The sequence below is a fragment of the Arachis ipaensis genome, chromosome B08 (genome assembly GCF_000816755.2).
Source record: "Arachis ipaensis cultivar K30076 chromosome B08, Araip1.1, whole genome shotgun sequence".
Classification (NCBI taxonomy): domain Eukaryota; kingdom Viridiplantae; phylum Streptophyta; class Magnoliopsida; order Fabales; family Fabaceae; genus Arachis; species Arachis ipaensis.
The window spans coordinates 118942963-118952528 of NC_029792.2; the positions used below are offsets into that span (position 1 = coordinate 118942963).

Genomic DNA, 9566 nt, shown 5'->3' on the forward strand with positions numbered 1-9566 from the left:
TTTTTATAATATATTTCTTTTTGGAAAAAAAAAAAAGGATATTCCGATGTTTAACTTATTATTTGTAAATATTTGGAATTTTGGATGCAGAAACTGTTGGATGAAGCTTCCGATGAGTTTCAGAAGGCTTTGTACACTGCCATTCGTTGCATCAATGATCATGTTAAGTACTATGAGAAGGTAAAACCAACTCTCTACCTACTAGTTTACACCAATATCGTTTATTTCTTTTATTTTTGTCATTGAAAAATTTTATTGGTGTCTTCAATGCGACAAAATCAGTCCTTGAATTTTTGCACAATTGTATATATTCTTGGAACCCACCTTTTCTTTATAATTTCTTTTACTCTACTTTTTGGTGAATTTCTCTCCTTGTGTTTATAAAATTGTTAGAATCATCACTTATGTAAGTGGCTCCTTTATTTTGTCGGTTAATATCATGTTTTTTTTTTTTTCCCACAAACATACAAAATTTGGACAATAGCATACAAGATGCACCCAAATAACAAAACACTCTCCCTCCAAAAACAAAATATAAAAAAATCCTATTCACCATTTGTGTTTGTATTTTATCTACTAGTGGGTTAGATGTTAGTGCACTTGATTTGTATTTGCATTTTTTATTTTTATGTAAAATATTTTTTTTATTTTTTATATATTTTTTCATAATATTTTAAAAAATAAAAATACTGATATAAAATATACCCTTAGTAGGTAAAATGTATTGCATTCTTAAGTATAAAGTGATAAGCAACAATAAATCCTAAACCCTAAACCCTAAACTCTTATGATGATATCGTATAAGGTGGTGCGCAACGCGATCAAGAAGGTGGGAACGGACGAGGATGCGCTGACACGAGTGGTGGTGAGTAGGGCGGAGAAGGACTTGAAGGTCATCTCAGAAGTGTATTACAAAAGAAACAGTGTTCTTCTTGAGCATGCTGTGGCCAAGGAAACCTCAGGGGACTACAAGCACTTCCTCCTCACTCTCTTGGGCAAACAAGAATAAATAAATAGCTTTTTCTGTGAATTTGCCTACTGGGATTATATATTATGAGTTTTTCTAAGACATCAAGTGTTCTATTGCCTTTTTAATTTGTGTTGGTTTTCATTGTTGAGTGTTGAGTATGATTTGATTTTCAGTCTTCTTTTGCACTTGATGCAAGTATTGGAACTTGGATGTAATTGTGTATTGTTACATAAATTAAATAACTAATTTTAAAATCTAATATTTTAAAAATTACTTTAACACATAAATTTAATTGAATGATTCAGAATATTAAAATTATCTTCTTGTTACGTGCCTGATGAACATGCTAAAAAGCGTTATGTTTCTATTTGCGCTTATAACTCTTCAATTTTTTGTGTACCTGTAGGACTAGTTCTTTTGGGCTGATAGCTACATATAAAGATCAATAATTCTAAAAAAGAAAAACACACTTTTCCAAATTCATGTCTGAAAAATTTTTTTAATCAAAATTTTTTTTTTAAGATTTTAAATTAATTATGTTAGTTTTTCTGTTACTTTTTTTTGTTGATGGTGTCAAAATTTATTAATGTGGTACGTTAAGTGACACATCAACACACACCTAGTTAGGGATCTTAATTAACTATTAATATAATAAGTTTATGAAATTAGATTAAATCAAAATCTAATTGAAGAGAGAATTTGAGGTATTAGAATTCCTTAATTTAAATTGATTTAATCTAATTTTATAAACTGATCATGTTAATAGTCAGAGTGTGTGTTGTAATGTTGCATAATACACCACATTAACAAATTCTGACGCTATTAATAATGAAAGTAACGAAAGGAGGTCTAATAAGAAAAGCACGTTTTAATTTATTTCTGCATGCAAATGAACTCAATTAAACTAAGAGATGAACCGAATTCCTTAAGGAATAACAGATTTGATGAATACTTAAAACTTAAAAGTAATATCAAATGAACCTAACTCAATTCACAAATGAACCAAATTCAGTTCAGATTTGAGCAAAAAGTGATAAACATTTAATCAGCAAGAAAAACACATTTCAATTTATTTTTGCATGCAAATGAGCTCAATTAAACTAAGAGATGAACCGAATTTCTTAAGAAATAACAGATTTAGTGAATACTTAAAATAGTATCAAGTGAACCTAACTCAATTCACAAATAAACCGAATTCGATTCAGATTTGAACAAACAGTTAAAAAATTACTTAAAGAATAAAAAATTTGGTCAATACTTAAGTATCAAGTGAACCTCAATTAATAACACACAAATGAACCGAAATTATTTAATGATGGCATCAGAGAAAATCAGAACTAATAAAAATGTTAGCAAAGTTGGTGTTATTGGTGATGACGATAACGAAAAAAGGAAAAAAAAAATAAAGAAGACGCCAACATTGGGGAAGAAGAACATGCACGAATTTGGAAGAAGAAGAAGAACGACGATGAGAAGAATAAGGAAAAGGAGAATGAAGCGCATGAATTGAAAAATTGTTATAACAACATGGTTAGACTTGGTTAAGTATTTTGCTTGGATATAAAGTTTTATTCTAGTTCTAATTGGGTGCTAACATGATAAGTTTATGAAATTATATCAAATCAACTCCAAATTAAGGGATTTTAATATCTCAATGTCTGCCTCAATTTGAAGTGGATAAATAAAATTGAGATCTACGATGGATTAGTCATTAATTTGTCGGATTAGGACTTAGGAGATATGTGAACAACCAAAAAACTTATAATGTTAACCACCAATTAGGATTATCAAGTGTGTATATTGTGGTTAGTATCACTTAATGTGCTACATCAGCAAATTCTGACGCAGTTAGCAATGAAAGTAACGAAAGGATTAATATAACTAATTTAAAATTTTTAAAAAATAAATTTAATTAAAAAAATTCAAAAACTAATTTAAAAAACGAATAATTTTTTAGAGACTAATTTTGACCATTCACTCTACAAATTAAGAAAAATAAAATGCATGACATCTTATGTAAATAAAGAGACAAAAATAACTACTTCCTATAGAAGCACAAATTTTAATTAATCCAATGTCAGAGATATTTTGAAACGTTAAAAATTGTATCATTATTAGGAGTAAATTTAAAGAAAGAAATTAATATTACCTAAATATTATTATGTCGCAAACATTTTATTTGAAACATTAAAAATTCAAATGAAACAAATATTATGCAACAGAGAGAATAGATGATTCCTATGTCTAGCAGCAGAAACGGGGTTAAAAAATTTTTTTTTTCCTTTTTTACCTTTAACCCAATGTTAAAAGTTGATGAATTCCTATCTTAAGAAAAAAAAAAAAACTCAAAAAAGTTAAAATTTTTAAATATGGAGTTGATCTATTAATAGAAAATTTTTATTTTATCACATAGATTGGACAACTTTTAACCATAAATATTATAAATTCACACACATTATACTTACGATCAATATTAAAGATTTAATTCATTATTTAATATTAGCCAAATTTTAAATCCAAATATACTTATTGCAACATATAGAAGACGATCACTAGATCAAAATCTTACATGTCTATCTATGATGTATGAACGCTGACATGAATACATGACACAATACGATACGGAACACACAAATATATGAATTTAAAATTCTTATAAAATACAGAAACACGGTATATATATAAAATATAAAATATTTTTTAGATAAATTATAATGATATTTTAGTATTTTATTGATATTAAAATATAAATTAATTTTTTAATTATTTTTAATATTTTTTTAATTATATAAAATATTTAAAATATATTTTATTTTAATAATTAATAATATATACTGTCTGTAAACTCATTTTAATAATACATGTTAAGAATAAAGTCGAACATGCTGACATGTAATAATATTTAGATGTATCTAAACATATCTGAAAAAAATTTTTTACTTTTTATTAAGACAGACTGGACATAAAACTGATAAAAAAACACGCATGCCGAACGAATAAAAAAAGTGTTGGTGCTTTGTAAATGTCTATCAATAGAAATTCTTACGAGCTTTTTTTTTTTGTGCTTGAGAAATTCACTATGTTCAATGAAAGATGGTCTAGTCTTGGCCCAGAAGTTATAAATGTCTAAACTTTAGAGATCTCAACAAAATTTAGTTCAACAAGTATTATTACAAAAAATGCAGGATTGTGGCCTTGTGGGCGTATCTCCTAACAATATTGTTCGAACACTGGTGGGGTAATCCAAATGTGTTTTCCAAAGGCCCAAACATTTTGCAACGTTGTCCGTTACGGGTAGTCAAGGAAAGAAACAACAAAGAACAGAAATAGAACTACAATAAACAATCCTACAGTAATAATTAGGTATCAGAATAGAACCATCCTATTATAAAGGATCCGTTTTTACATGAAAAAAAAATAGTTTAAGACTAATTATAGAAAAAATAAGAAGGGATAATAGTGGAATAATAAAAAATATCTATGGACAAAAAGGAAAACAAAATTTATAAAAAGTCCGTGTCCACTCTTTCAAATTTCGTGTCCATCATTGTCCTTCGTAGAAGAGTGGACACAAAAATATAAAAAACTGTCTCGGAGACAATGTGTTCTGTGTCTATGTCTCTGCTTCCAAACATGTTTTAAACATGTACTGTCCATGTCTCTGTGTCCTGTCTCCGAAAACAAACGCTACCAAAATGTATAAATATAATGACAGTGTAAAAACATAAATATTTTCACGTTACATATTTCAGTAAATAAATAATTTAAATAAAAAAACCTAATATTGATTAACCCCTTAATACTTCTCAATTTGAATGTTTATCAAACTTGATTATATATATGGCAGTGGTTGTGGCAAACACGGAGGAAAGGCGAAGGAGGAGGGGAGGTGGACTGAAATCTCAACGACAAGGTAGGAGGTAGTCGCAGTGACAGACGCAGAGGAGTGGCGAGGGGAAGGAGAGGTGGAGGCAGATGCAAATCTTGACGACAAGAAAGGAGGCAGTGGTGAGGTTACCATGTAGCCTTTCAATTTTTTATCCTCCAGTAAAATTTATGCAAAAATAGCACAGTAATAAAGGATTATAGCCAATTCTTTGGAATATCAATTGCCAACCCTAAAACCAAGAATTTATTGTGGAAAATTATGCACAAGTAGTTTATCGATGATGCATAGGTTGAATTCCAAGTTCTATTTTGTGAGCTCTTTTTGCCCACATAGCTCAGCTGAGGAGATGGTTTTTTACTGTTTGTGGAATTACCCACACAGTCAAAGTATAGCAAGCCTCCGATCTTCCAGTATCAAACTAGATTGAAGAGCCCATGGAAATGATGGTTTGAATTACATGAAGAACTGAAGCATGGAAGGGAAACAAAGAAGAATAGAGGGATGGTGAGAACATTAACTAGCTATAACACCCTCAACAACAGAATGCCACGCTTTCCGTTGCACTACTCTGGTAGCAAAGATATTACCATGACATATCCATATCTATCTATATAAAGTAGGAGCCTTTACCTGAAATTCTTAGTAACTTTCCTTTGAAAAATTGATATGTATTTTTTTTTTATCGACAATGCTAGGGAACTAAGAGGGTACCAGACAAAAATCAGCCAAATGTCTCTGAGTGAATCCAAAATCTCTACGTGGATGGTGCTTATGCTAGGCATTATGATGTTTCTTTTCTTTGTAAATTGAATGGTTCTGAATCTATTTTCTGATTTATCATGTTTTAAGCATTTGGAGAGAGAAGGAGGGTAAAGAGACGGAAGCTAATTGAATCAGTTTCCGTGATTCACGTGGTGAAACATTTAATAACCAATATTTTAAATTATAAATAAATAAAACTAATTACTATATTTATAATTAATTAAGTTGTTCCATTTTTGGCTAATTTGGAGTTGGTTCCATATAATTTTCCCTTTTTATACACTTTATTTTCTTCTAAAAACAAATCACACGGATAAATATAAATACACCACAATTCATGACTGCACTTTTTATTTACAATAGTTTATACAAATAATAAATAAACATACATAATTACAATTTCTACCCATCTTTATAAAATGTAAAATAACAATAACAAAAATGAAGGAATATCTAACATAATAAAACAAATAACGCACACCCAATGCTTGTCTTTTTCGTCTGTTTTTCTGAAAAATATTAGATATAGGGGATAAAAATCAAACCACACGGTCCTCCATAGAAAAAGAAAATGCCACAAAATTTATAGAAACAAATACACCTAACCAACTCACATCTCAAGAAGTTTATCTTTATAAAAGCTGGTCTTTAGTTTTTTTATTTTCAAATCATTTTTGCTTATATACATAATTTTATATTTAGAGGTTCCTTAGTCATATGTGATTCAGAAAAAACACAATAAGTCTTTAAGTCTTTTCTTTAGGGTTTAAAGACATACCTAAGTATTTTCTACCTAATAAATTATCATCTCTTTTCTTATATATTAAACACATAAATTAGTCTAAAGACAATCTAAAGTCAATCCGCCTCAACCTCCATCACCTCCGTACACCAGCAAATACAATCAAATCAAATAATTCAATCACACAAAAATAAATAAATAAATAAATATATATATATATATATATATAAAGCACATAACAAATAGACATAATCAGATAAATCACATAAACACAACACAACAATAAAATGTATACCTAAATAATTTAAACAAATGCATATGATCCAACACATACAATAGTTAACCCGAGCATCATCTCTCTGTTGCGCATCTCCAGGAAGAATATAATTGAAGAAGTGTGTCCTGCCACCTTCTCCTATAGGGCCGTGCCATATAAAACAAAGAAAAGTGTCTTTCCACCTTGCAATCAGAGAGAATGTGAATGGGACAAAACCACAATCTTTGCCAGGTGCAGGTGCCTCATCAACAACACAAGTGAGATAAAACTCACGTCCTTGCCAATTCAGTTATCATATCACATTTATAATCATATTCAATCATAATCACAACACATAAAATGGTTCAATCATATCACATTTAACAACATTGTCAATCCGTGAGCGAGACGAAGCCACCATCCTCACTATGGGAAGGGCGAAACCACCATCCTCACAACACTCTTATTTCATTTAACAAGGTTTATAGGGGAATTATTTCAATTAGACTCAGTAAATCTATCTCCGACATATTTCAAACCCTTAAAATGGTTCTTAGACTCCATACGGAGGTTACTGGGGGTACAGGCTTGCCAAAAAGGCTTAACAACTCAAAATCATGCAAGCGGGACAAACCCCCATCCTTGCCAATCAATAATCATCATTAACCAAAACCATTATCATCATCAAATTCATCATTATTACCCATCATATCATCAATAACATAATCATTCATCATCAATCATAATCTCTAGCATATATCTCAATCATAGTTTTCATCATAAGCCTCAAGTCAAATCTCATTTCTCATCAATGATCTCATAACAAACATAATTTTCATCATGACCATCAACTCAGCTCCACTTCTTACTCCACATACTTTAATATTCACCGGGTTAAACTTAGGCCGTTACAATATCCTACACTTCATACAACATAATCATTTATAATCAACTTAAGCTAACCCAAACACATAATCTCTTTTTCATTCAAATTTCATCAAATCATCGATTAATTTATCATTTTAGGGGCTAATAGATCAAGCTTTTATAATCCTCAAATTCAACTTAAGATATAGCTAAAGGTACTTGACACTTACCTCATCATTCTTTAAAATCACAACTTTGTAATCATATTCTTTAAATAACTATTTTTCTCTCAACTCTGATGTTTAATTCTATTAAAACCTCAAACTCACTCTTCCTATTTCCAAATTCTTTGGTTGATAATTAATTAAAATTTTAAATCTTTAATTAATTAAATCTCTTTTCAAGTTAACTTTAATTACTTTATTTATTCTTTTCATTGTTAATTAAGTAAGTTAATTCACCAATTAATTTTACAAAATCAATCACAACCATAAAGGCTCATTTTATTTAACCAAGTTTCTAAACAAACTTTGTAACACCCTAATTAGCCTAAGGTTTATTTCGTGTCGTAAAGCAAAGGTTAATCAGAGATTACGACAGTTCTAAGCTCATACATAATATACATATATAGAAAGAATAGTATAATCTAGAAGTCCGATGAAGGATATAGCTCAAAAACAGGATTTCAAAGCGCAAAATGTACTAACGAAGCTACTATCTTAAGGTACAAGAAACAGATAAGATATAACAAAAGATAAGTATATAATATCATAAGGAACTAGCCACGACTAGCCACGACTCGCGGAGTTTAAGCCGGCTAGCCATATACAGATATACAAAACCAAACAGTGAAAACAGCTTATACAAGTTTTGTTCTCTCAAATACATGCCTCTAGGCAAAACAAACTACAAAAGGAGAGATGTATAAACAAAATAAACCAAAAAGACTCCAAAAGAATCCAAGATCCTCCGCTTCTATCACCATCTAAAGCAACTCACTGAGGTGGGTTGTGACCTGTATCTGAAAAATACAACAGAAATATGGTATGAGAACCGAGAGTTCTCAGTATGGTAACAGTACCCAGGGATGTAGGATATAAGACCTCGGGACGCCAAAGGCAATCCTAAGCTCCTTATCCATCACAAGATCCAGACTTAAGCATACTAAAACAAATAAGCATAAATATACCAATCTTAACATAAATAACCGGGTAATCTATCTTAGGAAATTTCTACTCTAAACAAACACCGCTGTCCCACAGCCTTCACCAACCTATCCTCCATGCGATCCCATCGCTATCGCCTTCCGAACCTCCTCAATCCCAGTAGAAAGCACAGGTAATATACAATGCAAGTAAAACACAAGTTGAAGCATGTAAGACAAATAATTCAAATAGCAAGTAGGCATGTTATACGAATAGGCAAGCCATTCCAAGTAGTCAAAGCATACAAACAGATAGAAAATGCATATGATGAATGCCTGTCCTACTGGCTGTGATATCACATTGTCGGTTCAACTGCCAACCCGACACATCTCCATGGAGACGTCACCCTTCGAAATTCTCATATGGGAACCCCCGAGATATAGTGCTCGGATCACTATCCAGGTACCGGCGCCTGCACGCTCTATTGATCCGAAGGGATGCGAGCGGGATACTCTTGCCACAGACCTCATATCTCAACGCATGCGGGACGAACCACCGTCCTTACGCCGTCACCGCTACCTCGATAGGCGGGATCCAACTGCTGTTCCTGCCAGGCGCATAGCATCTCATAATCTCAATATAAAATAATAGTGCAGTGGTTTTCTAGAAAACATTTTCAATACATCAGTGATTCCTCATCACACATTCGAGTCCTCGACTCATCTCAACCACCACCAATTCACATTTCCAATTACGAACTCAACAATCCCTCAGTGCCCATCTCGTACATCAACATGCATCACATACTATCACACCATCCTCAGCACGACATAAATCTAGGCCTCCGTTTTCTAAGTTTTCCGAATAATATCATTTAAAACCATTTAATTCTTTCCCAATATTTTAAATGTCTAAAACTAGGACCAAGAGTCCTA

The 9566-nt window shown here is 31.2% G+C and overlaps 1 pseudogene; it reads left to right on the forward strand.

Moving 5' to 3' along the window:
* Positions 1-1145, forward strand: part of LOC107614035 — a 3044-nt pseudogene extending 1899 nt beyond the window's left edge.